Raw genomic sequence first — 27,942 nt, forward strand, 5'->3', positions numbered from 1 at the left:
TCTCTCTGCCTGCCTCTCTGCCTACTTGTGATCTCTGTCTGTCATATAAATAAATAAATAAATCTTTAAAAAATATATTTTTTTTCTGAGATGTTAAAAAGTGAAAATACATGTATCTTGGAATAACTAAAATACTGGATTTGAGGTTTTTTTCTTTACAAATAAAGATATAGAATATCTTTACATCATATCTATATTCCTAGTATCAGCTATGCAGGAGCTCATAGATCATTCTTTGATCTCCACCTCATGATTAGCACTCCGATCCAGGCCTTCACAACCTTTAGTCTAGCACAGTGCAGTAAGAAGAGGCTGGGGTGCAGGGCAAACAAAACTGGCTTTGGGGTCTGAAGACCTGAGTCTGACTCTCAGCCCTGCAGTTTTTCAAATGTGCCACTTTTGGGGTCAAGGTACTGCTCTGGGAGCGATAACTAGTTCACAAGGTTTTAGTGGGGATTTAATGTAAACAAAAGCAGGTTGTAAACTGTGAAATCCACATGCCAAGGGAGGGAGTGCGAGGGACTGTGCTGGGTACTTTACATCCTTATTTCATTTGATCTGGCGTGAATGTTAAGGCATGTAGTGTCTTGACAGTCGCCTTGCTGTCTAATCCATGTAATGCTTGCTATATTAATAAAATACCCCTTTCATTGCCTCATACTTTAAAGCTGAAATCTTTGGATCAAAAACTAGTAGGCTACCAAGAGCCCTTTGCACAGCTGTTGCCTCTCACTTGTTTCTGCCTTGTAACCCAGAAACATTTGAAATAAGAGACCCTTGGGGGGCGCCTGGGTGGCTCAGTGGTTTGGGCTGCTGCCTTCGGCTCGGGTCATGATCTCAGGGTCCTGGGATCGAGCCCCGCATCGGGCCCCCTGCTCCGCAGGAAGCCTGCTTCCCTCTCTCTCTCTCTCTCTCTCTCTCTCTCTGCCTGCCTCTCTGCCTACTTGTGATCTCTGTCTGTCAAATAAATAAATAAAATCTTTAAAAAAAAAAAAAAAAAAGAGACCCTTGGACTACCAGCGTACCATCTTTGTGACTCTGGTGCCAAAACTAGCCCCAGAGGGCCATACAGAAAGTTTTTAATTGATGGTAAAAATTCCAAAATGAATCAGATCCAGGGTGTGGATCTAAACAGGCATTAGGCAATTTTCAGTTTCAGGTGCATGGAAGGGTGACATCCAGAAAACATGGCCATAGAAACCAGAGGCCCCAGTGACAAGGAGATAGTTTGTGGGGCTGTAACTCTATTTTGGGGAAGGAAAGTTACTAGCAAGAAATTTAGTACTGAGGAATAGAGATAGAAGGTAGGAATCTCCCCAAAACCCGATTACCTTTGAGACTGACTCTTTGAACTAATGATCCATTCTCTTCATGTTCTTCTAGCAGGAAGAATTGGGATACTTGAACCGGAGCAAAGCTTAATCTACAGGTTAGGATGATAGATTCAAGCTAACAGGCTAGAGGATATGAACAAAACACATTGCTACACCATCTATGTGAAATGCTATCTTGGAATCCTAATGGGGGAGATGAGACGGAGGAGGGTGCTTTAGCAATAAACTTTTGTATGTTTCAAATATCCACAAGATAGAGAACTTTGTGAAGACACAAAGGAGCAAAGACCTACAAAAATTAGGGAACTTCCAAGACCCATCTCAAGACTGTCTTCTCTAGGACACCTCCAACAGCAATGCTATAATGTTTAATTTGTAATTCACTGTAATACTCATATTATTCTCTGACTAGTTTGGGAATGCATATGTTGAATTCCCATTAGGATTTTAATAATTTCTTTTTTTAAGAAAAGATTTTATTTATTTATTTGACAGAGACAGCAAGAGAGGAAACACAAGCAGGGGGAGTGGGAAAGGGAGAAGCAGGCTTTCCACAAAGCAGGGAGCCCGATGGAGGGCTCGATCCCAGGACTTTGAGATCATGACCCAAGCCGAAGGCAGATGCCTAATGACTGAGCCACCCAGACACCCCAGGATTTTAATCTTGAGGTCAGTAATAGTATTAAAAAAATACTCTCTAGGGGCGCCTGGGTGGCTCAGTGGGTTAAGCCTCTGCCAAGCTCAGGTCATGATCTCAGGATCCTGGGATCGAGCCCCGCATTGGGCTCTCTGCTCAGCGAGGAGCCTGCTTACCTTCCTCTCTATCTGCCTGCCTCTCTGCCTACTTCTGATCTCTGTCAAATGAATAAATAAAATCTTTAAAAAAAATTTAAAACTCTATGTACAATACCTGACATAATGCTATGTATTGCTAAGAAAACTTATTAATGTCACCCTTTCCTATTTTAATCTAGCGGAGATTATATCTTGCTATGATTGCTATAAAGGTGAGAACCCAGATAACTTTTTGCCATTCAGCACATGTTTTTCCACGAACCCAACCACTCCAGAAAATCTATCTTATTTGCAGAACTATTGCAAAATCTGACACTCCTCTTCACTTCACTGGAATGCCCTTGTAATTGCCAAAAGTTGCCTTGCCTCATGGAAATTCTTGGCCAGAAACCTATGGATTGCCAGCCCTTGCAGCTGTTGACCCCAATTCTCCTATAACATCAAATCAAACAACAGTTCTTAATGACCTACTGAGAACAGGCCCTGAGCTAGTTGTCATCGAAGGTATAAAGATATGATCACTGCCCTCAGGTAGTTTACAGTATATATAAAACAATCATGAACATTTAAACACCGGTAAAGGCTATGTGACGGTTATGAGCAGTAGGAGGGAGAGCAAAGGCAACCCTTTACTGGGAAATGCAGGGAAAAAAATGGCAAAGAATTCACTGCAAGATGAGGCACGATTTCTGCCCCTTCTATCTAGAAAGCTAAGAACCCAGTGTAGGAACTCCTCATGTCCTGTTCTTTTTTGTGTCACTGTTTTGAAGTACATTTATGGAAAAGATCTGGTGTCCTTGTCCCCTACAAATCTTTCTTTCTCTTTTTCTTTCTTTCTTTCTTTTAGAGCATGACAGAGAGCATGTGCAGAGGGGAGGTGGAGGGAGAGAGAGAATCTTAAGCAGGCTCCATCTCACAACTCTGAGATCATAACTTGAGCCAAAATCAAGAGTTGGACATTTAACCAACTGAGCCACTCACGCACTCTGTCCCCTACAAATCTTATGTGTACTGGGGGATGCCTCCTGGATTTTAGATTCTTACCTCTTGACCTGAGGTTGCTCAGTGACACCTTTGAGATTTTTGCCTTGGGAAAGCTTCACCTCCTCTCTGCTACTAATCCTATATGTTAGAGCATGGACTCTTTTTGTTTTTTTCTGCATAAACTCTATGTCCAGCATGGGACTTGAGCTCATTACTCTCAGGTCAAGAGTCATATGCTGTACTGACTGAACCAGTCAAGTATGCCTACTCTTTTGGTCTGTTTTTAAGTTTATAGATCTGGGGACCTTAGACTGGTATTATACCACAAAAATATATTTATTCATATTGCCACAAGAGTTACTCTCTTCTCTTAGGATGGTGGGCCAGGATATATATATGATTTCTACTTATCCTCATCATTCTGCCTAGAATACAGTCTTCCTGAAACAGTCTTTTCTTCTGAGGTGAAGAGACTTTGTCAAAGGTAGTGCAACAGCCACTGTCCCTATTCCTTCACCTCATTTTCCCTGTTCCCTCCCTACCCTCTCTTGGCGACCTCATCTGTTTCTCTATGCGAATGAATGTTATCCCATTCCAAGTCTTCAATCAATGTGTTCTAAAAGGAGAGAAAGCCTAAGAGTATGAGTCAACTTTATTCCTGGTACTGAACCCTGTTTGTTCTCTTGTTAGTTGCCCTGAGGAACAGGGAAGAGAAGTTCAACTTCTGTTTCTCTTGCTATGAAGGAGAAGTGAATGGCAGTCAACCCACTTCATGAAATTAAAAGAGATCCCTTTAAAGGAAAGTGTTAACACACTGAGCTCCTGTTACATGCACATAGGTCATTACAAAATATTTGCTTATGCTGTCTAACATGTTACAGTTCATCTTGGCGTTGGCTTCTGAGGCCATAAGAGATTCAGACTCCCCCAGCCGATCAATAGGCATAAGGCTAGTGGCCTGGTAGGTGAGAGTTCTCACCTTTAACTTTTCCAGGTGTGGAGAGTACAACAGTGACTTGTCCTTACATGCTCGCCTTTTATTACAGTGATTTCTGGGTGCACCTGTCTCTGTTATAGTGTGGTCTTCTTTGAGGAGAAAAGCCCTTCCTCATTCATCTCTGCTCCCCTTCACATCATCAGGTGGTGCACTGCACTTGCCAGTGTTCAACAGATGCCTTTGAATCGATCCCTCAAGCAAGCCTTGCTAAAGTGGCAGCCTGTTGCCTGGCTTTGTGGAAGTCTTTCAGCTGTGTGCGCCAGCTCTCTAAGTATTAAAAATCACAACACCAACACCAACTATCGTAGGAGTTACCTGTGGCAGCCACGAACAGCAATTCTCCTGACAGCCAGTGACAACAAGAGAAAGGGAAGGAGTCATGCTGGGAGTCGTCCGGAACCCAGCTCACGCAGAGCTAGGGAGCAGCTCCAAGGAATTACATCCAGAACAGAGCTGCTGGGAAACACCCACATTCAACAACAGCATCTCTGACTTTCGGTACTCAGCAGGCAGCCTTCTGAGAGACCTTGCTTTATGTGTTACACAGTGAGTGAGGAAGTGGAGACTCTCTGTGGCCCCAGCCTGTAAACTGGAGAGACTCCCTGACACAAAGATTGCTGAGAGACTGAGCAGATGCGATAGGAATGTCTGTGTTCTTCCCTGACTGCCTATTTTGGCCATCTCCCTGCTTTTAGTCTCTGCAGTGGAGGGGTCAGAGGCTTGAGCCAATCCAAAGATACAGGAGAAAAATGTGGAATCTACCTCAATGGGTAGGGCCAATTAAGACAAGAAGGGAGTGCACAGAGAAGAATGTTCAGAAAACAAACCTCTTGCAAGAATCTGGAGTCATAAAGGGGCCAAGTCTTCCTCCTCAGTTAACCCCTAAACACGGATGGGAACTTCCATTTTAATGTATGAATACTGGGGAGAGGTGGGCTATGGTAAGAAATCATGGTATCTTGAGTGAGTAGACTTGATAGTCTAGTCTCCTGGTTGGCTTTCAGAGAAGAGACTTAGTAACTATCTTGACTTCCCTGATCAGCCCTACTCCTCTCTCCCAGCATCATCTAGAAACCTTTTCAGGAAGAGGCTGTGGAGTCATCAACTCCATCCAGTGTTTTGTGTCCAGGCCCTGGAAACTCTGGAGCTCCCTGGGATTCTTAACATGCTATAGAAGGGAACCAGGAATGGTAGGCCCTGAAACCCAAGGGCTTCAGTTCTTGTACCTTCCCAATAATGCTGGGAAAATCCCAACCCCACCCAACTCCTGCACCCTGCTCCCTGCTTCCTGCCCCGGTGCTCTGCCTTTGCTTTGCGTCCAAAGATACATACACCTCACCTGCGGAAGGAGAGGAGAGGAGTTGTCCACACTATTCTTTCCTAATGATCGGCTGTGCGGCACGCATACACAGTGAGGCATCCATTCCTTGCCTTGCGGTTCTGAAGTTACCCTTAGCCCGAAGGTTCTGGGGTAACTGCCCTTCTTTTAAGTCTTGGCTGTTGTAGCTGGTAGGGCTTCCAACCTGTTTGGTTCCAGGCATTCCATACTGTTATCAGCAGGAGACTCCTAGGCATTCTGGAAGCTCTGCTTGAGAGAAACAACGGCTGCTGTTGCCTTAGCTGCCTGGACCTGCAGCAAAGAGCCAAGAAGAAAATCATTTCACACCCTGTACACTGAATTCCCTCAAAGTTGGCATAGCCAGGCCATCGACAGAGCCATGTAAATCTTCAACCAGCCCGTTTCTTTCACTAGTTACGGAAACAGTGTTTGTTACCTTTGAGATTGTAGTAGGTGGGTGAAAATTGCTGACAACAGTCTGCCAGCCAGCAAAAGTTCCATAGAGGAGAATGCAGCTTCCATCGAAGGGGTCTGTCTTTTATTGCTGCTATGAGTACTTTGTGGCCTCAGTGAGAGGACTCCCCACCAAATGAAGCTGCCCTTTTATTTATTTATTTATTTATTTATTTTTAAAATCTTATTCATTTATTTGACAGACAGAGATCACATGTAGGCAGAGAGAGAGGGAGAAGCAGGCTCCCCACTGAGCAGAGAGCCCGACGCGGGGCTCGATCCCAGGACCCCGGGACCATGACCTGAGTCGAAGGCAAAGGCTTTAACTCACTGAGCCACCCAGGTGCCCCTGAAGCTGCCCTTTTAGATTTAAACCTTCAAATCAATGCATCATGCATCAAAGCATAGCTGTTCAGAATCTTAGCAAAAAAAAAAAATTATGCTGTAACCTGAAAAAAATTAACCTAAATTCAAGAAAAAACATAGAGTCAGCACGGGTCAGCCCTGAAAACTTAGAAAGAAAGAGGATCTAGGAGGCAAATCCTGGTGATGTTTATCCAAGTGTTTTTAGGTAAAAGGTTACAATGATCTGTTCAGTTTTGGAAGCAGGTAAATTGCTGCTTTGGAGTTGGGTGGATTTTTTTCTGTCAATCATTCACACATAAAACAGACATCCTTATTTCTAGTTCCATGCTCCATAAGCAGCCTGCTCTTACAATCTGATTCCCAAGTGTTGGTCACAGGATATGAATTTTTTTTTTTTTTTTAAAGTTATCCCAACATGGGGCGCCTGGGTGGCTCAGTGGGTTGGGCCTCTGCCTTCGGCTCAGGTCATGATCTCAGGGTCCTGGGATCGAGTCCCATATCGGGCTCTCTGCTCAGCAGGGAGCCTGCTTCCTCCTCTCTCTCTCTGTCTGCCTCTCTGCCTACTTGTGATCTCTCTCTATCAAATAAATAAATAAAATCTTACAAAAAAAAGATTTAAAAAAAAAAAAAGTTATCCCAACATGGGGCTTCAACTCACTACCCTAAGATCAAGAGTTACATGCTCTAGGGATGGAGCCAGCCAGGCGCCCCAGGACATGAATGTTTTGGGCCTTAGCTATTATATTTCTTTCTATTTATATTCATAATTTTCATTATGAGTACACTGGTGTTCTGGATTAGAATACCAGGGTCTGGGAACATGAATGCTTTGGGAGAAGAATTCACAATCTGTGTATTAACAGATTGGATTTCTAAGCCTATAGGGCTGAGGACCAGAACCTCACTCTGATGAAAGATAAGACCATACCATGGAGGACCTTTTGAGGTTCCTGGAAACTCCCTGACTGACCAGTGGTCAGTATCCTTACTATTCAGATTGCCAAGTTATCCGGGTTTTGTCTACATTCAGTGACTAGCATGATAGAATTGTTTCGGATCCTGGTCTGAAGTCAGATAGACTTGGTGTATATCCTTTCTTTCACTTTTAACTTAAACAAATAGCAAAATCTTTCTGTGCCTCAATTTTCTCATCTGTGATTTGGGCATAACAGAAGTGTCTACTTCATGGAATTTTTAGGAGACAATGAGGCAGCATGTTATGTGCTGTATGAATACTAGGCTCCTACGTAATACCTAACATAAAATGTTGCTTAATAAATAGCAGTTACTCTTATCTTTAGAGCTCTCACTCAATGCTAGGCACACAGCTGAACATTAATATATTTACCCAAAGCAAAACAGTTGGCAAGTGCTACAATTAGGAGTTGAACCAGGCCAAAGCTAATGCCTTTAACTATTAGCTTAAACCATCTCAGTTACAGATTTAATAAATACAGCAAACCTTGAACTTCCAAAAAGTATTGTCTCCTTCAAAGGAATAAATTTGGAAGACTGTATATTTATTCTTAAGCCCATTCAGGACTCCTCTTCTGAACTCTGTTCTTTTCTTTTCTTTCTTTCTTTTTTTTTTTTTTTTTAATGAGGTAGGGGTAAGCTGAGGGAAAGGGAGAGAGAGAATTTTTTTTTTTTTTAAGATTTTGTTTATTTATTTGACAGAGAGATCACAGGTAGGCAGAGAGGCAGGCAGAGAGAGAGAGAAAGGGAAGCAGATTTCCTTGCTGAGCAGAGAGCCCGATGTGGGGCTCGATCCCAAGACCCTGGGATCATGACCTGAGCCAAAGGCAGAGGCTTTAACCCACTGAGCCACTCAGGTGCCCTGAGAGAGAGAATCTTAAGCAGGCTCCACGCCCAGCACAGAACCCAGCATTTTGGTCAGTCTTACGACCCTGAGATCATGATCCAAGCCGAAATCAAGAGTCAGATGCTTGACTGACAGAGCCATCCAGGCACCCCAAATCTTTGTTCTTTAAGAGAAGATTTGATCTTCCTTAATAACCAAAACTTATTCAGTGCCAAGCCCAGTAAGTGAGACGGAGAATTACAGTGGGACACAGCTATTTTTGGCCTAAAGCATGTGGCTAAGAGAGCAATTCCACAGAAGTAGCAAATATCTCTTTGTCACAAAAGGCATTTTCTATCATGGCTGACTTCTCTATCCTATCACATTGGTTTTGTACAGGATGAAGTAAGAATTATGTATTATTATTTGTAAACTGGATTAGCTACAAATGGATTGAATTATTGTAACTAGTTAGCAGACTAATACAAACATAAAGAAAGTTGGCCAATGAAGGCCTTGTCTTTGTAACAGTTCTGTCATTTACATGAAAATATGCTCATCAAACAAAGCTGAGAATGAGTGGGTTTTTTTTTTTTTAAAGGAGGACAATTAAAAATTAAGTTTAACAGAGTTAAATGTAAGATCCTGTACTTCAAGCTAGAAAAAAATAACTGCATGTACAGAATATAAACAATATAGCTTAACAGATGTTAGAAGAAAAATGCTTGGGGGGCAGGCATCTGGGCTGACCCAGTCAGAACAGCATGTGACTCTTGAGTTGTGGGTTCAAGCCCCATAGTTGGTATAGAGACTATTAAAATAAATAAATAAAAACTTTAAAAAAATGCTTGGGTCAGGGGGTACCTGGTGGCTCAGTTGGTTAAGCCTCTACTTTTGGCTCAGGTCATGATCCCAGGGTCCTGGAATCCAGCCCCACATCAGGCTCCCTGCTCAGTGGGGGAGACTATTTCTCTCTCTCCTGTTTGCTCTGCTTATGCTTTCTCTCTCTCTCTGTCAAATAAATAAATAAATAAAGTCTAAAAATAATTAATAAATAAATAAATAAATAAATATTTAAAGTGCGATCACACAGGGAAAAGATTCAGTTCATTTCATATGGTAGCAACGAATGGGATAAAAAAAGTGGGTAGAAGCTTCATTGAGATAGCTTTTAGTTCAGAATGCAAGAGAAGTGTATAAAATTTTGACACAAAAGTTAAAAATGAAATGAGGTTTCAGGAAAGTTTCCCCATCACTTGAGGTGCTCCTACAGAAACAGAAACTGAACTACTTCTCTCTCCCTAAGAGAGGATGTAAGCCTCTCTAACAGGATAAAGGATAAAGATCCTATTAATACTCAGCACCATCATCCAAAAGCAATTTTAAAGCACCCTTATGTGTTGTAAAGCTAGAGCCACCAACTGTGCTGATTTTCCCAGGACTGAGGGGTTTCTTGGAGTGTGGGAGTTAGGTTGCTAAAAGTATAAAAAGTCCCATGCAAACCACGGCAAATTCATCACAGAGCTGAAGGAATTTTGGTTAAAGAAAATCGTTTAAGTCGTGTTGAAACACATATAGAAGATACACAAACAAGCCTTCATCGAATCAACACATGAATTAACGAGGGCATTGTCATTTATTTTCCATATAAATGAATTTTCCAAATATTTATTTACTTATTTTTTTTAAAGATTTTATTTATTTCAGAGAGAAATTGAGATAATGAGCAGGGGGAAGGGCAGAGGGAGAAGCTGACTCCCCGAGGAGCAGGGACCCTGGGATCATGATCTAAGCCCAAGGCAGATGTGTAACTGACTGAGCCACCAGGTGCCCTGAGTTTTGCAGATACTTAAAGGTTTACTCTTTAAATACCAACAAATTTATATGTATTAGATTTTAAATGTCTTGGGCGCCTGGGTGGCTCAGATGGTTAAGCCTCTGCCTTCAGCTCAGGTCATAATCCCAGGATCCTGGGATAGAGTCCCACATTGGGCTCCCCGCTCGTTAGGGAGCCTGCTTCTCCCTCTCCCTCTGCTGCTCTCCCTGTTTGTGCTCTCTCTGTCAAATAAATAAATAAAATCTTTAAAAAAAGATTTTAAATGTCTTAAAATACATAGTTCCCTGTGCTTTTTATCAGATGATATGGAATACAGATGTCTTCCTTTGAAAATATATTAAGAAAGAGTTGGGATTGGAATATAGACCAGTAAAATAAAATAAGTAGGACTTAAGTTTTGAAGTTTGACATGGGTAGCTTTGAACTTACCTCTCTCCATTGTAGCACATCAAGTTATTTAATCCATGTCTCAGTTTTCTCACCTGTAAATTGGGGATAATAAGTACCTACTACATAGAATAGTGCCCAATAGACTATGATAAACACTCAGTAAATGGTAGCTATTTTATCATCATTGTTAATAACCCCCAGAGTTATTTTCTGGGCTAAACAGCTCTAGTAAGTTGCTCTGTCTTCTACATCATCTGAATGGACTCTGCTGTCTGCTCTCAGAATCTCTGGTCAGTGTATTTGATCTCTTTATTTTATACACAATTGAATGCCTGTGTGAGGGCACTTAAACTCCTGAAGAAACAAAATGCATGTACTTTTTGATGGTTGTTTACTCAGTGAGATCTAGTCCCTGGACTATATTCCAAATACTTGAGAGTTTTGGAAACATTACCTACCTGTAAGTGTGGCATTGCAAGAATCAGTCAATTAATCTGCATACTTAACTAGCAGTTTGAAGTTGGGGTTTTTGGGGGGGGTTGGAGGGCAGAAAAGCAAGGTTTATTGAGGGATAGCAACATGATAGAACAAAACTCCCAAGGAGCGAGGGGACCGGAGGAGGTTGCCCAGGAATTAGAAGTTTAAATGACTGTTTTCAAACACAGTTTTACAAAGACTCTTCTCTTTGTTCTATTATCCATTTTGTTTAAAAAAAAAAATGCTTATTATTTTCTTACAGTTCTTCAAGTACTGAAGTAGTTGGACAAAATATACATCTGAATGTTACTCATTTGCTCAGGGAAGTCGAAGAGGGTAATATTCTTCTTCTTTTCTTTTTTTCTCTTTAGATTTTTATTTATTTGTCAGAGAGAGAGAGCATGAGCAGGGAGGGGGCAGGCAGAGGGAGAAGCAGGCTCCCTGCTGAGCAAGGAGCCTGATGTGGGGCTCATCCCAGGACACTGGGATCATGACCTGAGCCAAAGTCATGACCCAGGAGTCCCAGAGGGTAACATTCCTAAAGCACAAAACTGAGACTTTTAAGTCCACAATTGCTTTTCCCTTGTAACTTTACTCTTTGTGGTATGTGAAAAGTCAGTAGATAAACATGCATGGGAGATACACAAGGAGGAGGGTTGAAAACAAGAACACTTAATATGGCTGCAGTAACGTTCCTTATCCTCTCTCTCCTTCTACCTGCAGACCTAACCATGCCAACCCAGATCTATAGGTCATCTCTTAACCAACTGTACTCCTCCTTACAGGACTGGACAGAGATTGCCCATGAAAGTTGTTCTCTTAAATCCATACCACTCCCCTCAGGTGTGCCCTGGGAGGGAGGAAACACTTGGGAAGAGCAGATAAAGTTAAGCATACTGGCATCATTCACATATCTGTCAGAAAATTGTGGAATTTTTAAAACTCTCTTGAGGGAGGCCAAAGTTAACCTGTTGGAAACTGACCACTGAGAGTTGGCCTTCTGTCTAAAGGTTTGGCTGTAAGTAAACAAACAACAAGAAAAATTAAAGACCTTGTTTTTGATCAGACTGTTCAAAGAAAGACTTTTGTGGGTAAAAGTTCACTAGGCTGAAACAATAGAAACATTTGAGAGTGGAATATGGCCTTTACCCTTAAAGCAGACGTCTTTGTCCACCTTTGCTGGCCTCCTTTAAGAGCATGGATGTGACTTCACCTCAGAATATTTTGCATATTCGTCTTTGATATTTAGAGAGTCAGAAGATACTATGTTCAACAGTTGGTCATTTAGGTCTAGGAAAAGCTGGCAACAACTTTCAGCAGGGTTGGTCTGTACTCGGCAAATAACCTCTTGAAGAATTTTTAATGATTAAAAAGCAAGAGGAAAAAAGTAACAGAAACTCTCTCACTCCTATGGCTCCGTATGGATCCCACTGTAGATTCTCAAACTGCTTCTAAAAACCACTCAGAACTGAAAAAGTAGCCAGCTTGGCCCTTCCCCTGATTTAAACCTTACCTTTTAACATTTAAGAGAGGAAAGGCCTAAAATAATTACTCTTTCAAGAGTATTAAGGTAATTACATGTCCATGCATTTGCCCAGGTGTTTTAGTTGTGGCAACCATATGTCCTAAATTTTCAGGGCAAGTCCAGATTTTATGTATCTTCTCACAGAAGTCCTTTCCTCCTTAGATTATAGTTAAGAAAATTTTCAGTTTGTAAAATATGATCATTTTAGCTGTAGCCTCATAGTCTCTGTTAAAAATAATGATATGGAAAGCTGTTTGTTAACCTTAAGACTAAACTTAGTTTTTTTTTTTACCAGCAAAATGGGTTTATTTGGGAATAAGGGAGAATTGCAATTTGAGACACACAAGCTATGGCAAAACCATAGGAAAGTCCAACAAACAAAAGAGAGGAGCCTTATTTTATGGAGAAAAAGGTTAGGAGGGGTTGGTTTGAGTGAAAGTCCATTGAAGGAAAGCAAGAGTTCAGGGTGATGATACTTTCTCATTAATTAGGTTGCTGGGATACTTGATTTTTTGAATGAGATGCAGTGCATGCCCTTCCTTGTTGGAACCTGTAATTGATGATTCTTTCCTGTTGATTCTTCTTTTGGGGTCTATAATCAACAATTCTTCCTGTAATTAATGTAGGGCTCCCCCTTCCAGCCTCCCAATCTAGACTCCCAAGTCCAACCTAGTGAGGTTTCTTTTTATTAATTTTGACATGTTCTAGACCAAAGGAAAACTGTTGAAATACAAATGGTTATCTTCTACCCTCTATGACATCTTACCAAGGCAATAACAAGTCATATCCCCTGTATGATTTTAAGGCACACCAAAAGCACAGGGTAAAACACAAATTACTGCTTGAATTATCCTGACCTCCATACTCTAGTGTAAGTGGAGGAAGGAGAGGAGTATTGGTTCTTGTCTGTGTCCTCCTCCTAATTTGGGAATCACATGCTCTTCCCAGGTGCCCACTGCATCATCTGCTCCTCACCAGCTATTTGTTCCATTATGGGCCACCACTCCTGTAACCGTAGATCAGTGCCCCCAACCCCTGCATACAGTTCTCTTGTAGGATGTTGTTCCCTGGGATGGGTGCAGCATAAGAGTAAATATGAGGCAGGGCACATTTCTGTTTACTGTTTCATCCCTTTATCCGCCACACCTCCATCACACAAAGTAGTATAGGCCTATTAGACTTGGAAATGCTTGGAATAAATTAAGGAAATCAGTGAGAAAGAGAAAAAAATAATTTAAACCGAATGCAAAATCTGCTATAATCACCCAACTCACAGTGCATTTGATCTGTAGGAGCTCTATTTAAACTGCCCTCCTGGTAATCCCATCAAGACTTCCACTTAATATCATTAATTAGAAACTAAGACTCCTGGCCACATAGATGGGTGCTTCAAGACGGAAGTCCATATTCTACCCTTGAATTTCTCATGTCACTCTGGTTTCAACCTAGTGAACCCTAGGGAAAGTAGCAAAATTAAGTGCTCTGACCAACCCCCCACCATAAGAGAAAGTCAGAGGTTGGAAAACAAAATGAGATCAGTGATACTAATTGATCAAGTTATACATTTTTTGTACATTCCTAGTTTTAGTGTATCAATGGGAGTTAACAGCTAAATAACCTTTATTTTTTCAAAGATTTATTTATGCATTTGAGAGGGGGTGGGGGAAGGGGCAGAAGGAAAGGGAAAGAGAATCTCAAGCAGACTCCCCACTGACTACAAAGCCTGACTTGGGGCTTAACCTAGGGCTTGATCCTACAACCCCAAGATCATGACCCAGGCCAAAATCAAGAGTTGGACGCTTAACCAACTGAGCCACCCAGGTACCCCTAACTAACTTTTATAATCATTCCAGGAAAGAGAACAAAACACTACACCTTTGCCAGGAGATTGTGTTGTAGATAACTCAGTCTATAATCTTTGTACCCTACCTTCAAGTCTAAGAGCCCCGCCATTTCCTAACCTCTGCTATTTGGCTCTCTGCATATCTTTGGCAAGCTCTAGTCATTTCCTGTATAGTTGGTCTCATCCCAGGAACTGTCCACATATTTCATTCTTCAAGTCTGTCATTCAGTTGAAACAACCCAAATACTTTAGACAACTCTACAGATCAATCTGTTGTTGTTGTTAGGTGCTACAGCCCGACGGAAGAATCCAGGTGGTTACATGAAACCTCCCAGTGTGATCCCGATTTGTCTCTTAACTGCTGTGACTATCAAATATGCCTCTTTATTAAAATTGCCTAGCCAGGGACGCCCGAGTGGCTCAGTGGGTTGAGCCGCTGCCTTGGGCTCAGGTCATGATCCTAGGCTCCTGGGATGGAGTCCCACATCGGGCTCCTTGCTCAGCGGGGGGTCTGCTTCTCTCTCTGCCTCTGCCTGCCACTCTGCCTGCTTGTGCATGCTCTCTCTCTCTGACAAATAAATAAATAAAATCTTTAAAAAAAATAAAAATAAAATAAAATTGCCTAGCCAGTAACTGTTGGAACACAAACACATGCACACCTTTCAAGGGCAAATGTTAAATCACAGAGACAATATAAAACCCAAAATCCTCAAACTGCCAAAGCGAGTTCTTGCTAAAGACATATCTGATCTGCCTAATGTTGTTTTTATGGTTTTTAAATTTTTTTTTTAAGATTGATTTATTTGACAGAGAGAGAGAGACAGTGAAAAAGGGAACACAAGCAGGGGGAGTGGGAGAGGAAGAAGCAAGCTTCCCGCCAAGGAGAAAGCCTGATGTGGGGGCTCAAACAACACAGGACCCTGGGATCATGACCTGAGCCCAAGGCAGACACTTAATGAGTGTCTGCCTTGGGCTCAGGCACCCCTTTAAACGATTTTTAAGGGGGAGGCAATTCCCATTTTCCCCCAGTCTCTACTCTTCACTATTATTTACATCCAACTGCATCACCCATTTATATACTGGCCTGGCCTTTGAAAATGTTTGTGTTTGAGTTCCCTGCATCTAAACCCACAAGGAGATACACATTTTTCCTAATTACCCTATAATATGTAAATATCTGGGGCACCTGCCTGGGTGGCTCAGTGAGTTAAACCCTCTGCTTTCAGCTCAGGTCATGATCCTAGGGTCCTGGGATAGAGCCCCGCATCGGGCTGCCTGCTTAGCAGGGAGCCTGCTTCCTCCTCTCTACCTGCCTCTCTGCCTGCTTGTGATCTCTGTCTGTCAAATAAATAAAATCTTTAAAAAAATATGTAAATATCTTTCCTCTGTCCTGCTTTTAAACCTTGCCCCTTGGACCTCCAAGTGATAATAGGTCATTTGCAAACTTGTGAAGTTTGTTTTGTTTTGTTTTTGCCTTTTTTTTTTTTTAAGATTTTATTTATTTATTGACAGAGATCACAAGTGGGCAGAGAGGCAGTCAGAGAACGAGAAAGGGGGAAGCAGGCTCCTGTCAAGCAGAGAGCCCGATGTCAGGCTCGAGCCGAGGACCCTGAGATCATGACCTGAGCTGAAGGCAGAGGCTTTGAATACTCCTTAAAGGATCTAGGTAAGTCCTCAGCAAGATTTCACCTCTCCCCCAACCTTTGAACTACTGGAGATGGAGGGGAGGTTTTATTCTTTGGGACACATTAGTAGTAGCTGCTTTCCAAGTTCTTCCTTAGCCTTCTCACTGATGTTGTTCAGAACACTGATAACTGGGCACCAATTCCTTCAGGATTTAGTTTAATACTTTTTCATTTCCTCTTGTGTTCCACCATACATTTTCATGTGTTCAGCAAACATACTGAGCTCCTGCTATGATTTGGGCACAGTCAGAGCTGGGAGTAGAGCAATGAGCAAAACAAAACTTCCTGCCCTCAGGAAGCTTAGAGTCTAGCAAAGGACATAAAACTTCTGGAAAGTTGGAAGAGTAGGAGGATCCTAAGCCCACCTGTCCCATGGACACCTGTAGAAAACAACTACATCAGAGACCCATAAAACAAGCAGAAGACTAGCAGAACAGACTTCACAGTTAATCCTAGAAAGGAAGCCACATCTAGTAAAAGAATTTCAGTAACCACAGTAGAATCCCTATTGTTAATGTTTGTAATACTTAAGATTTAATAGACTCTGGCTTTAATTTGGAATTATCTCATTCATGTAATCAGGAGATTTTATCTCAACTTGAGTGAAGTAATTGCATGTTGTTAAATACCTACTTAGTAATAAAATGGTCAAATGTAACCAGTCTGTGACTAGTCAGTTCAGTAGATACGGAAAGGTATGATGACATTAAGGTCATCAACTCTTGGGCTTATTCTTGGCACAAACTAGTTAATATCTTTCAGTCTCATTGCCACAGACTACTTTGCTAACCTGGGCGGTCCTCCTCCAGAGGCATGCAGTTGAAAACAAGAGAAATCAGGGGATGATAGATTAGGTGTCTGTTAGCACTGTTAGAAAAACAATTTAACCATCCACATCCTGATGATGGTGTTTTAAGAGGCCTGCAGGACAATAGGGTCACTGTGATCAAACGTGGCCCAGGGCAGTCTTCAAACTGAAAGCTCTCAGGCTTCCTTCTGTCTCTACCAGCCAGGAGAATCATGAGGGAGTTCTTTTCCTTGGATAAGATCCTGGTGATGGGACTGCAATCCTTGGATTTCTGCACTGCTTCTGTGGTATAGTCCTCAGTCTTCAAGAGAGTTTCTGAATTAGACTACTAATGCTGGTCATTTTAAGAGCATGGGGGTGTTTTGAGAATTTAAGCTGACACATTCTTATATTCAGACGCGTCTGGAGGACCTGGCTGCCAAGGTTCCATATATGTGTAGGATTAAGAAAGAGCTCATTCTGGGGCACCTGTGTGGCTCAATGGTTTAAGCCTCTGCCTTCAGTTCAGGTCATAAACCCAGGGTCCTGGGATCCAGCTCCACCTTGGGCTTTCTGCTCAGCAGGGAGCCTGTTCCGCCCCCCCCCCGCCCCCCCCCACCGTGTCTCTGCCTGCCTCTCTGCCTACTTGTGATCTCTGTCTGTCAAATAAATGGATAAAATCTTTAAAAAAGAAAGAAAGAAAGAGCTCATTCTAATGGAAGAGAGGACCACAGGACAGGGTAAACCACAAGAGAGGAGTGATTCTGGGCAGAGACCATACTCATGTTTGAATCCTAGGGAAGGGAACTAAAATAAAGGGCCTATAAAACCCAAAAGAGTCATTTCCATAAAATCTCTGAGTCGTCGGGACCTTAAAACAGCCCTTCCAGGTTGAGTGTGTCACTGTGTGGAGGAAATTTGGGGTGAAGAGTGCTTTTTCCAAGTGGAAGTTCTATTGCAAGCATTCAGAGGCTGAAATGGTCAACCTTAGGGCCCCCAAAGAAGCAGGGGTGACGTCACACTTCAGGGAGCACTGGTGACGTAGCAAAGACATTCACGCTTCTGGTGCTTTGGCCCTAGTATCAGTGTGTGTAAACATTTTGGCTTAAGGATGACAGGAGATTGCACTGAAGTGAAGTAGAAAAGAAAGAGTGCCTGTAGGAGTGGTTAAATGTAGTAGCTGGGACTGTGGTTCCACAGATTTCTCACTGTCAGAGCAGGGAGTTATAAATGTTTAGAAAGGGGGAAGGCTGGGATGAATCTGCAGTGTTGGACAGGAATTAGAAAAATCTCTGAGTGTGTGTGTGGGTGTGTGTTGGGGGTTGGGAAGGTTGTCTTCTGAGAGGACCTACCAGTAATGACACACTAGTGCAAATTAGCACACCTAGAACCCAACTCCTCCTAAATACTATTCTCCGTTCACAGAACCAGAGCTTAGAAAAGTGGCTGATTTCAAGATTGGTGCTAGGAGACTAGGAAAACCTGGACCATCTTATTGTGTAATAAGTTAGAAAGCTCAAAGAATTTTAGGGACATGTCAAAAGGAGAGTTTGAAGAGATTCCCACTAGCTGTGTCAAGGACAATGTAAGTATCATAATGAGTAGTGTCAATAACAGTTTATAACCCATTGAATAAAATAGGTCTCTGAGAGTCCCACTGGTATAAACAGCCAAACAAATCATAGAGAAAGGCACATTTTTCCTTGCAGTAGAATACCAACTAAAAAATATAAAAGGAAGAAAGACTTATGAAATCACCATTTGGCAATCATCATAGTAATAATTGAGTCAGGCAAGAATCATCAATGCATGCTAAAACTAGTGGGTAAAGTTTGATGAGGGACAGGACACGTACATAGTGTCAAAGTATCTCCCCACAAGGCACTTGTTAATGATGAAGGAAAATGCAGTAATTTTAAAGTGGAAAAAATGTAACCAAGTCATTAAAGGTAACTTCAATAGTAACGAACAAATCAACTACTATTATATACTGAGAAGATCACAACGTCACTTCTGTGGTATTTCTGCTAAGAATGCCTCACCTGAATCTAATCATAAGGAAACATCAGACAAGCCAAGCTGAGAAACACTCTATACAAACAACTTGCCTATAACTCTTCATATATGTCAAGGTCATGAAAAACAAAGTATGGAGGGGCGCCTGGGTGGCTCAGTGGATTAAGCCGCTGCCTTCGGCTCAGGTCATAATCTCAGTGTCCTGGGATCAAGCCCCGAATCGGGCTCTTTGCTCAGCGGGAGCCTGCTTCCTCCTCTCTCTCTGCCTGACTCTCCGCCTACTTGTGATCTTTCTCTCTGTCAAATAAATTAATAAAATCTTTAAAAAAAAAAAAAAAAGAAAAAGAAAGTATGGAAAATCTAGTCTAGATTAAAAGAGACTAAAGATACTTGACAACTGAATGTTGATCTTGATATGATCTGGAATTTTCTTTTACCCTAATGGGCATTACTGAGACAACTGAGCAAAATTTGAATAGGTCTATAGATTAGATAGTTTTATCGAATCAATACCGACTTCTTAATTTGCATAATTATACCGGGATTATGCAAGAGAATGCCCTTTTTTTTTTGGAAATACATACTGAAGTACTTAGAGGGAAAGGGCATCATGTCTACAACTTACAAAAAATAGTTTAGAAAAACAGGAAAAATTTAAATAGTTAAAAGTTTAAACAGAAAAAAAGTTTAGAAAACTTTATAAATAAATGCAGAGAATACACAAGCATGCACAAGATTGGCCTAGGTTGCTAGGAGAAAGAATTGAAACTAACAAGCATTTTTTACATGACTAGTCAGAAATTCTGAGAATATGCCTCAAAGCCCTTTTTATTTGGTGCCTGGTGCCTATTTATGATTTAAGATATGGTAGCAGCCCACATGGCAGAAAATCTTGAGTATCAGTGAGTCATCCTCTGTGTTTGAGACACCTCTAGAACACTCTCCTAACCCAATCAATTTAACTCACCTCAACTTCAATACAACAAGCCCCTCTACCAAAAATTCTTTTTTTTTTTTTTAAGATTTTATTTATATATTTGAGAGAGAGAGAGCACAAGCAAGGCGAGGGAGCTGTGGAGCAGGGAGCTGGATCCCAGGACCCTGAGATCACGACTAGACCTGAAGGCAAACACTTAAACAACCGAGCCACCCAGATCATTTCTTTCTCTAACTTTCATATTCAGATTGAGTTATTGCAGTCGCAAATTCCATGCAACTCTCCTGCTTGAGCAGGAGATGAACAGGATTAATCCAAACAAATTCCAAACACTTACCTTAATATAGGGATAAAATATTTTGGACCTAAAAGTCAAAGCTGATTAAGAAACAGCAAAGATAACAGACTGAACCACCACCAGCCTCTCTTTGCTTTATTGTTTGTTTGCTCTCTTTGCTCTGTTATTTCTATATCACTTGTGGGCAGGAAGCAGCCATCTTGAAATACAAATTTTACTTGTTTCTTTTGAAAAAAAAAAAAAAAGAAAAACAAATAGATGGTTTATTCTAAGAATGTACAGGAACTTATATTCTAAACGTCTACAAATACATATTCCAGAAACTCTTATCACCTCAAAACCCTACTACAGCTTCTCTTTAATCTTTTTAAACATCCTGTTACATAAATCGCAGCTGCATCTATAGCAGGAAAAATAATAAGATAATAATTGCTCAAACATCAAAAGCATTTGGGTGGGTCTTACATAGACCTTTAGTCTTCCCTCCCACCAACACCACGTTCTTAAATTTTTTTTTTTTTACCCACCCACGTTAATGTATTTTTTGTTTGTTGTTTCTTTTCCCCTGAGTAATTACTATGAAATTTTGCCAGGTCAGAAACTGTTCCCAGGAAGAGACCCAGAGTATTAAGAAAGCAGACAAATAGTACCTGAAGATAAGCTGTGACTCTTTCCAGGTCTGCCCCTCCTTTGATTTCTTTCTACATTTGAATGTGATTAATTGGTGGAATTGCGCGTCCTCAGTGTGATATAAGTGAGAGTTCCCCTGCCTGACCGAGGCTAGCCTAGCAGGGGAACTCTCTTCTCACTTTCATGGAAACTTAGAACTATCCTTACCACCCAGTATTATGGTAAGAACCACACAAACTGTTTTATGAGGGCTGTGAATCTAGTATGTGTATTCCTTCAGCAAGTATTTTTTGATCATATGTTGGAGTTAGAAAGAGTTTTAGAAGTCTTTTAGCTCGACCTATCTTCCAACGCCAGCATTTCTTCCATAACTTTTCTGGCAAATGGTCACCAGCCAAGACTTGATTATTAATTGCAAAGATGAGCTCCCCATGGTGTTGGGAATTCCATTTCATTGCTAGACATCTCTCATCTTAACTCTTGCTGCTTGCTGTGGTTCTTTGCGACTTCAACAGAATATGTCTACCCCTCCTCCATATGACAACCCTTCACACATGAGTTGGCTGCTAATTTATCCTAGCTAAGTACCACCACTCATAATGTTTTTTCAAATCACGCTGAGGAGTGGATAAACATCCACAAGCTAATAGTAGTTAACTTGGGAAGGTAAGACTGTGGTTGTATTAAAAATCTCTTGCTTGTATGTAAATTCTAATTTTCACAATAAATATTTACTTTAATAACTGACAACATTAATTATTTTTATTAGGTTTGTTCTAGATGCCAGCCCTGAAATGCATATATAATTATTCTGCAGTAACCTTGAGAGATAGGACCTATAATTGTCCCCATTATATGGATGAAGAAAGTAAGGCACAGAGGGATTAAATAATTTGCCACAATCACAAAGTAAGTGACTAAAAAGAGATTGGAACCCAGGTTTGCCTAATTCTTGACCATTCCCCTATAACAAGAAAAACAATTTTTGTGAGGGGTGAGAGACATATTTGTTTTTAACATGGTGTCCAGAAATTGATACAATATGCTAGGTTTGATCTGAACACTGTGATTATTACATCCTTTGACTTGGACACAGCATTAATGTCCCTAAGACTTCATTTGATTTTTTACCTCCTGTTACATGACTCTTATAGGAGCTTTCAGAATATCCTTTGGCTCTTATTTCCTTTTTTCACCTCAACTCCCTCTTTGCCCCTCCTCCTTTGTCACCCTAACAGCTCTTACCCCCCCCCGTCATGATTTTATCAACCTAGTTAACACTTCTCTTCATGCTCCTATAATCGCATAGACACATACAAATGTACACATATTCAGTATAGATTTTCTTTGTAATTTAAGAAATGACTACATTTTTGCCTCTCACTTTTACTTAAAACAATTTCTTGGGGCACCTGGGTGGCTTAGTGGGTTAAAGCCTCTGTCTTCGGCTGAGGTCATGATCTCAGGGTCCTGGGATAGAGCCCTGCATCGGGCTCTCTGCTCAGCAGGGAGCCTGCTTCCTCCTCTCTGCCTGCCTCTCTGCCTACTTGTGATCTCTGTCTAATAAATAAATAAAATCTTTAAAAAAAAACCACAAAAAACAATTTCTTATATAAAATCTCTCTAAATCAAATTCATTCCTTTTAATGGATGTCCTAAAATGTGGGTGTACTATAATTTTTGCAACCATTTCCCTATTGATGGGCATGCATGGTATTTATAATGTGGATGTGTGTGCATGTGTGTATATGTAAGCTGACATAGAAAATATTGCTTTAGGGCGCCTGGGTGGCTCAGTGGGTTAAGCCGCTGCCTTGGGCTCAGGTCATGATCTCAGGATCCTGGGATCGAGTCCCGCATCGGGCTCTCTGCTCAGCAGGGAGCCTGCTTCCTCCTCTCTCTCTCTGCCTGCCTCTCTGCCTACTTGTAATCTCTCTCTGTCAAATAAATAAATAAATCTTTAATAAAAAAAAAGAAAATATTGCTTTAATAAATAACCTGGTACGTATGTACTATGTATGTATGTATGTATATATGTACTATGTTCTTACTTAAATAGTTTTCTTGCAACTAGTGGTTTACTTTAGTAGGATAGACTCCCAGAACTGAGGTTGGTGGGTCAAGGGGTATATATATTTTTAAAGATTTTATTTTTTAAGTAATCCGTATACCCACTGAGGGGCTTGAACTCATAACCCCGAGATCAAGAATTGCAGGCTCTACCAGCTGAGCCAGCCAGGCGCCCCAAGGGGTATATATATTTTTAAATAATAGCTATTGCCAGATTGCTTTTCAAAAAGCCTTTAATACTTTGTATTTCCATAGCGGCACATCCCTGCAGCAGCAGGTATTACAGAAGTCATTCTAATAAAACCCTGTGAAACAAGAGATCAAAGGAAACTACTTAAATCTAATAAAAATTATATACTCCAAATCAACAGCAGTTATAACCCTAACTGGCAAAATATTAAAACTCTTTCCTTTAGGGGTGCCCGGGTGGCTCAGTCAGTTAAGTGTCTGCCTTCTGCTCAGATCATGGCCCTGGGGTCCTGGGGTTGAGCCCTGAATCAGGCTCCCTGCTCAGCAGTGAGTCTACTTCTCTCTCTCTCTTTGTTCCTCTCCCCCACTCTTGCTCTCTCTCAAGTAAATAAATAAAATCTTTAAAAAAAAACAAAACACAACCTTTTTCATTTAAAGTCAGATACTGCACCTTGAGCTTTTAATTAAATATACCTAACTGGGGTGCCTGGGTGGCTCAGTGGGTTAAGCTTCTGCCTTTGGCTCGGGTTAGGATCTCAGTGGCCTGGGATCAAGCCCTGCATCAGGCTCTCTGCTCAGTTGGGGGCCTGCTTCCCCCTCTCTCTCTGCCTGCCTCTCTGCCTGCTTGTGATCTCCCTCTCTCTCTCTGTCAAATAAATAAATAAATAAATAATATCTTTAAATAAATAAATAAATATACCTAACCAGGTCTTTTTGACTCTTAACTTTAAAACTGATGTACAATTAGGGCGCCTGGGTGGCTCAGTGTGTTTGGGCCTCTGCCTTCAGCTCGGGTAGTGATCCCAGGGTCCTGGGATCGAGCCCTGCATCAGGCTGTCTGCTCAGCGGGGAGCCTGCTTCCTCCTCTCTCTCTGCCTGCCTTTCTGCCTCCTTGTGATTTCTGTCTGTCAAATAAATAAATAAATCTTTAAAATTTATGTACAATGTATATAGAAAAATGAGGACAAATTATAAGGGCACAGATCAATGAATCCTTACAAAATAAACACATCTGTAAAACCACCATTTAGGTCAAGAAATTGACATTAGCAACACCTCAAAAGCCTTCCTCATGCCCCCTCCTAATCATTGCCCTCTTCCTCCTTCCTCAAGAGACTACAGAATAGTTTTGCTTGGTTTTGAAATATGTAGAAAGAGAATCATGCACTATACACTCTTTGGTGTGTGTCTGATTTCTTTCCCTCAGCACTACCTTAGTGAGGTTTCTCCATGTAGCAGATATCAGTGGTTCACTCATTTTCATTGCTGCACGATAGTTCATTGTATGAATAATATACTACAATTAATTACCCATTCTGTTTTTTTTTAATATTTTATTTATTCATTTGTCAGAGAGAAAGAGAGCACACGCACAAGCAGGGGGAAGCAGCAGGCAGAGGGAGAGGGAGAAGCAGGCTCCCCACTGAGCAGGGAGCCCAATGTGGGACTCGATCCTGGGACCCCAGGATCACGACCTGAGCCAAAGGCAGATACCTAACCAACTGAGCCACAAAGGCATCCCTACCCATTCTGTTTTGGATGGGCTTTCAGGTCCTTTTGAATCTGAAACCTGTCATCCAGTGTATTAGCCACCAATCCTCTCCCAGCTTTGTATCATCAGAAATTTGGAAGATTACACCATTCATTCATTCACTTATTTTTAAAGATTTTATTTATTTATTTGAGAGAGAGAATGAGTGAGAGGAGAACATGAACCAGCAGAGTGAGAGAGAAAGAGAAAGAGAGCATGACTGCTCCCCTGAACAGGGAGCCCGATGTGGGGGTCTTAATCCTAGGTCCCTGAGATCATGTCCTGAGCTGAGGGCAGGTGCTTAGCCAAATGAGTCACCCAGGCACCCCAGTGATCACACCATTTTTGTCTACAGGCAAATCATGGACATTTACCCATTTGACAGGACCAGGCAGATTTGTGTCGGACAATTAGAGATCTCCCTTCAGGTTAGCCTTCATACACTAATAAGTAGTATTTGGGCAAGTTCTTCAATTCGCTAACATGGTAGCTGTCTGTAGTGTCGTTTAGCGGAAACAAAATTTTCTGAAGGTGTACTATATTCTACGTACTGACTGGGGATGAAGCCGTGAACCAGAGAGACCATGGAATTTACATTCTAGCCGATGAGACAAATGTACACAAAAAGCAAATAATTTAGATAATTTTAGCCAAGTGCATGAGGAAACTGAAACAGGGCAACACAATAAGGAGTGCTGAGAAGGGAGGCAGACAACTTGTGGAGCTAGTTGCATGAAGACTGGGACTAGTAACAACCAGGCAAGGACATAAGCAAGCACAAAAGCCCTGAGGAGGAGATGAGCTTCAAGAAGCAGGAAGGCTAGTGTACCTAGAGCCAATTGTGAATGGAAGCAAGTTGAGGAGAGGTAGACAGGAACCAGATCATTTCCAGTTTTAAAGTCCTAAATGTTGGGGCGCCTGGGTGGCTCAGTGGGTTAAGCCGCTGCCTTTGGCTCGGGTCATGATCTCAGGGGCCTGGGATCGAGTCCCACATCGGGCTCTCTGCTCTGCAGGGAGCCTGCTTCCTCCTCTCCCTCTCTCTGCCTGCCTGTCTGCCTGCTTGTGATCTCTGTCTGTCAAATAAATAAATAAAAACCTTTAAAGTCCTAAATATCTAACTATAATGATGAGACGGATAAGAAGATACAACACCTAGATATCTTTTTTTTTTTTTTAAGATTTTATTTATTTATTTGACAGAGGGAGATCACAAGTAGGCAGAGAGGCAGGCAGAGAGAGAGAGGAGGAAGCAGGCTCCCCGATGAGCAGAGAGCCCGATGCGGAACTCGATCCCAGGACCCTGAGATCATGACCTGAGCCGAAGGCAGCGGCTTAACCCACTGAGCCACCCAGGCGCCCCACCTAGATATCCTTTTAAGGAAGGATATCTTGGTGCCTAGAAATGAAGAGTGGTCAGCAGACAGCCTGGAGCTGGGCGGGGGTTTAAATGCTCACTCCTTTTGATCTGGCACCGGGCAGTTGTGACCAACAGTACTCAGTGCAGAGCTCCCTGATGGGTTCCCCCAAGCTCTACTGGGCTATGTATCACTGATTTCTTCCTCTACTCAGTCCCGCTTCCTTACCTTTCCTTTCAGAGGTGTTAAACCCTGATAAACATCTCAGATCGCAGACTTGGTCTCCATATCTGTGGAAAACTCAGTCTGTTACAAATGGGAAGACACTGAAGGATTTTACGCAAAGAATTCAAATGGTCTGGGGCGCCTGGGTGTCTCAGTGGGTTAAGGCCTCTGTCTTCTGCTCAGGTCATGATCCCGGGGTCCTGGGATCGAGGCCCCATTGGGCTCTCTGTTCAGCAGAGAGGCTGCTTCCTCCTCTCTCTCTCTGCCTGCCTACTTGTGATCTCTGTCAAATAAATAAATAAAATCTTAAAAAATCTGATTTCGTTTTTAGATCACTTCAGCTGCTGTACAGAGAATGGATTGTGGAAGGTAAAAGTGAAAACAGTGGCCTTGGAAAAGAGATGGCGGTGGCCTCATCTAGGGGGAAGCAGAAGGTAGGGAAGAAGTGGGTAGATTTGGGACCGAATTTGGTTATAAAGCTGATAACCGTGGTTCTTCCCAAGCACTTTGATCAAATGTCTTTCTAGAAATAGATTCAGTGTGTCTTTGTATTTCTTTAAACTACCTGTCCAGTCATCATTTCAAGAAAGGAAATAGCCATGGGGCACCTGGCTGGCTTAGTTGGAAGAGTGTGTGACTTTTGATGTCAGGGTTATGAGTTCAAGCCCCATGTCGGATGTAGATATTACTTCAATAAATAAAAACTTGGGGAGGGGAAGCATTGGCACCTGGATGGCTCAGTAGATTAAGCATCTGCTGTCTGCTCAGGTCATGATCTCAGGGTCCTGGGATCAAGTCCTGTGTCCTGCTCCCTGCTCAGCAGGGAGCCTGCTTCTCCCTCTACCTTGCTGCTGCTCCTACTTATGCTCTCTCTCTGTCAAATAAATAAATAAAATCTTAAAAAAATAAAAATAAAAAAAGAACTAGCCTGTGTGGTATGGCCCTTAGTTGGGTAGTCTCACTCTTGTACTCACCTGTTGAATGTTTCAGCCATGTCAGCTTTTTCTCCGTCCCTCTAGCATGCCAAGTTTATTGCTGCCTCATGCATTTTTCACATGTGGTTTTTGGGTTGTCTCTGCAGCACTCCCTAAACTCTGCCCATCTACATCCTATTCATCCTTCAGGGCTCTGATTACATGCTACTTCTACACAGAGGATTTCTCTAGCATTGCCCCCTCCTGCAGTGAGGCTAGTTCCTCTAATTATGCACTCCCACAAATCCCTACGTTTTCTTTCGTAGCACTTATCACAAGTTGCAATTATGCTATAATTTTTGTTGTTATTTGTCTTCCTTAGTAGAGTCCCACAAGGCGCAGGAACATACCTGTTTTGCTTTCTGCTTCATCCTGAGTGCCTTGCCGTAACTAGGACCAAGGAGGTGCACAATAAATATTTGTTTAATGAATGAACTTGCCCTTAGTGGATCCATGTAGGTGTCTAGTCAATTGCTTTAAGTGCTCTTTTTTTTTTTTCTTTAAGATTTCTTAATTTATTTGAGAGAGAGAGAGAAAATGAGCCAGGGATCAGGACAGGGGACAGAGAGAGAGAGAGATAGAATCTCAAGCAGACTCCATGCTGAGCGCAGAGCCCAATGAGGGCTCCATCTCATGACCCTGAAATCATGACCTGATCTGAAACCAAGAGCTGGGAGCTTGACCAACTGCACCATCCAGGTGCCCCAATTCCTTTAAGTGCTCTTAAAACATCTTATAGTAATCCATACCAAAATTTCCCAGGGATTACTGATGATTTTCAGACTATGGTTTTTAGGATCTCATTTTTTCTACACACATATACACACAAACATTTTTTTTTGGAGTAAAATTTAATTATTGTATTATATGGAGGTAATTTTAAAATAGTACCAAATACTTATAATGAAAAAAATAATAATAACCCTGCTCTATTCCCTAGTCTTACTGTCTAGATCGGCAACTAGTTTAAACTCAACAGTTTTGACCAATCCTCTATGTTTAGAAGAAGTCCTTATTCACACTTAAAAATCAATACATCTTACCTTCTGACACTTCTCCCACTGTCAAAATAATTTTTAGGTTTTCATTGGTGATTTGTCATCA

General features: G+C 41.7%; 2 long non-coding RNA genes across 2 annotated transcripts in view; one reads left to right on the forward strand and one right to left on the reverse strand.

Moving 5' to 3' along the window:
* The window catches only part of LOC132001312 (uncharacterized), a 19,380-nt gene extending 13,629 nt beyond the window's left edge, over window positions 1-5,751 (reverse strand). The window contains exon 1 of the long non-coding RNA XR_009399577.1: window positions 5,450-5,751. This is a non-coding gene — a long non-coding RNA (uncharacterized LOC132001312). The remainder of the gene's footprint in view (window positions 1-5,449) is intronic.
* Window positions 5,752-21,325: 15,574 nt separating this feature from the next.
* Window positions 21,326-27,942, forward strand: part of LOC132001313 (uncharacterized) — a 59,351-nt gene continuing 52,734 nt past the window's right edge. The window contains exons 1-2 of the long non-coding RNA XR_009399578.1: window positions 21,326-21,403; window positions 26,196-26,298. This is a non-coding gene — a long non-coding RNA (uncharacterized LOC132001313). The remainder of the gene's footprint in view (window positions 21,404-26,195; window positions 26,299-27,942) is intronic.

The sequence above is a fragment of the Mustela nigripes genome, chromosome 14 (genome assembly GCF_022355385.1).
Source record: "Mustela nigripes isolate SB6536 chromosome 14, MUSNIG.SB6536, whole genome shotgun sequence".
Classification (NCBI taxonomy): Eukaryota; Metazoa; Chordata; class Mammalia; order Carnivora; family Mustelidae; genus Mustela; species Mustela nigripes.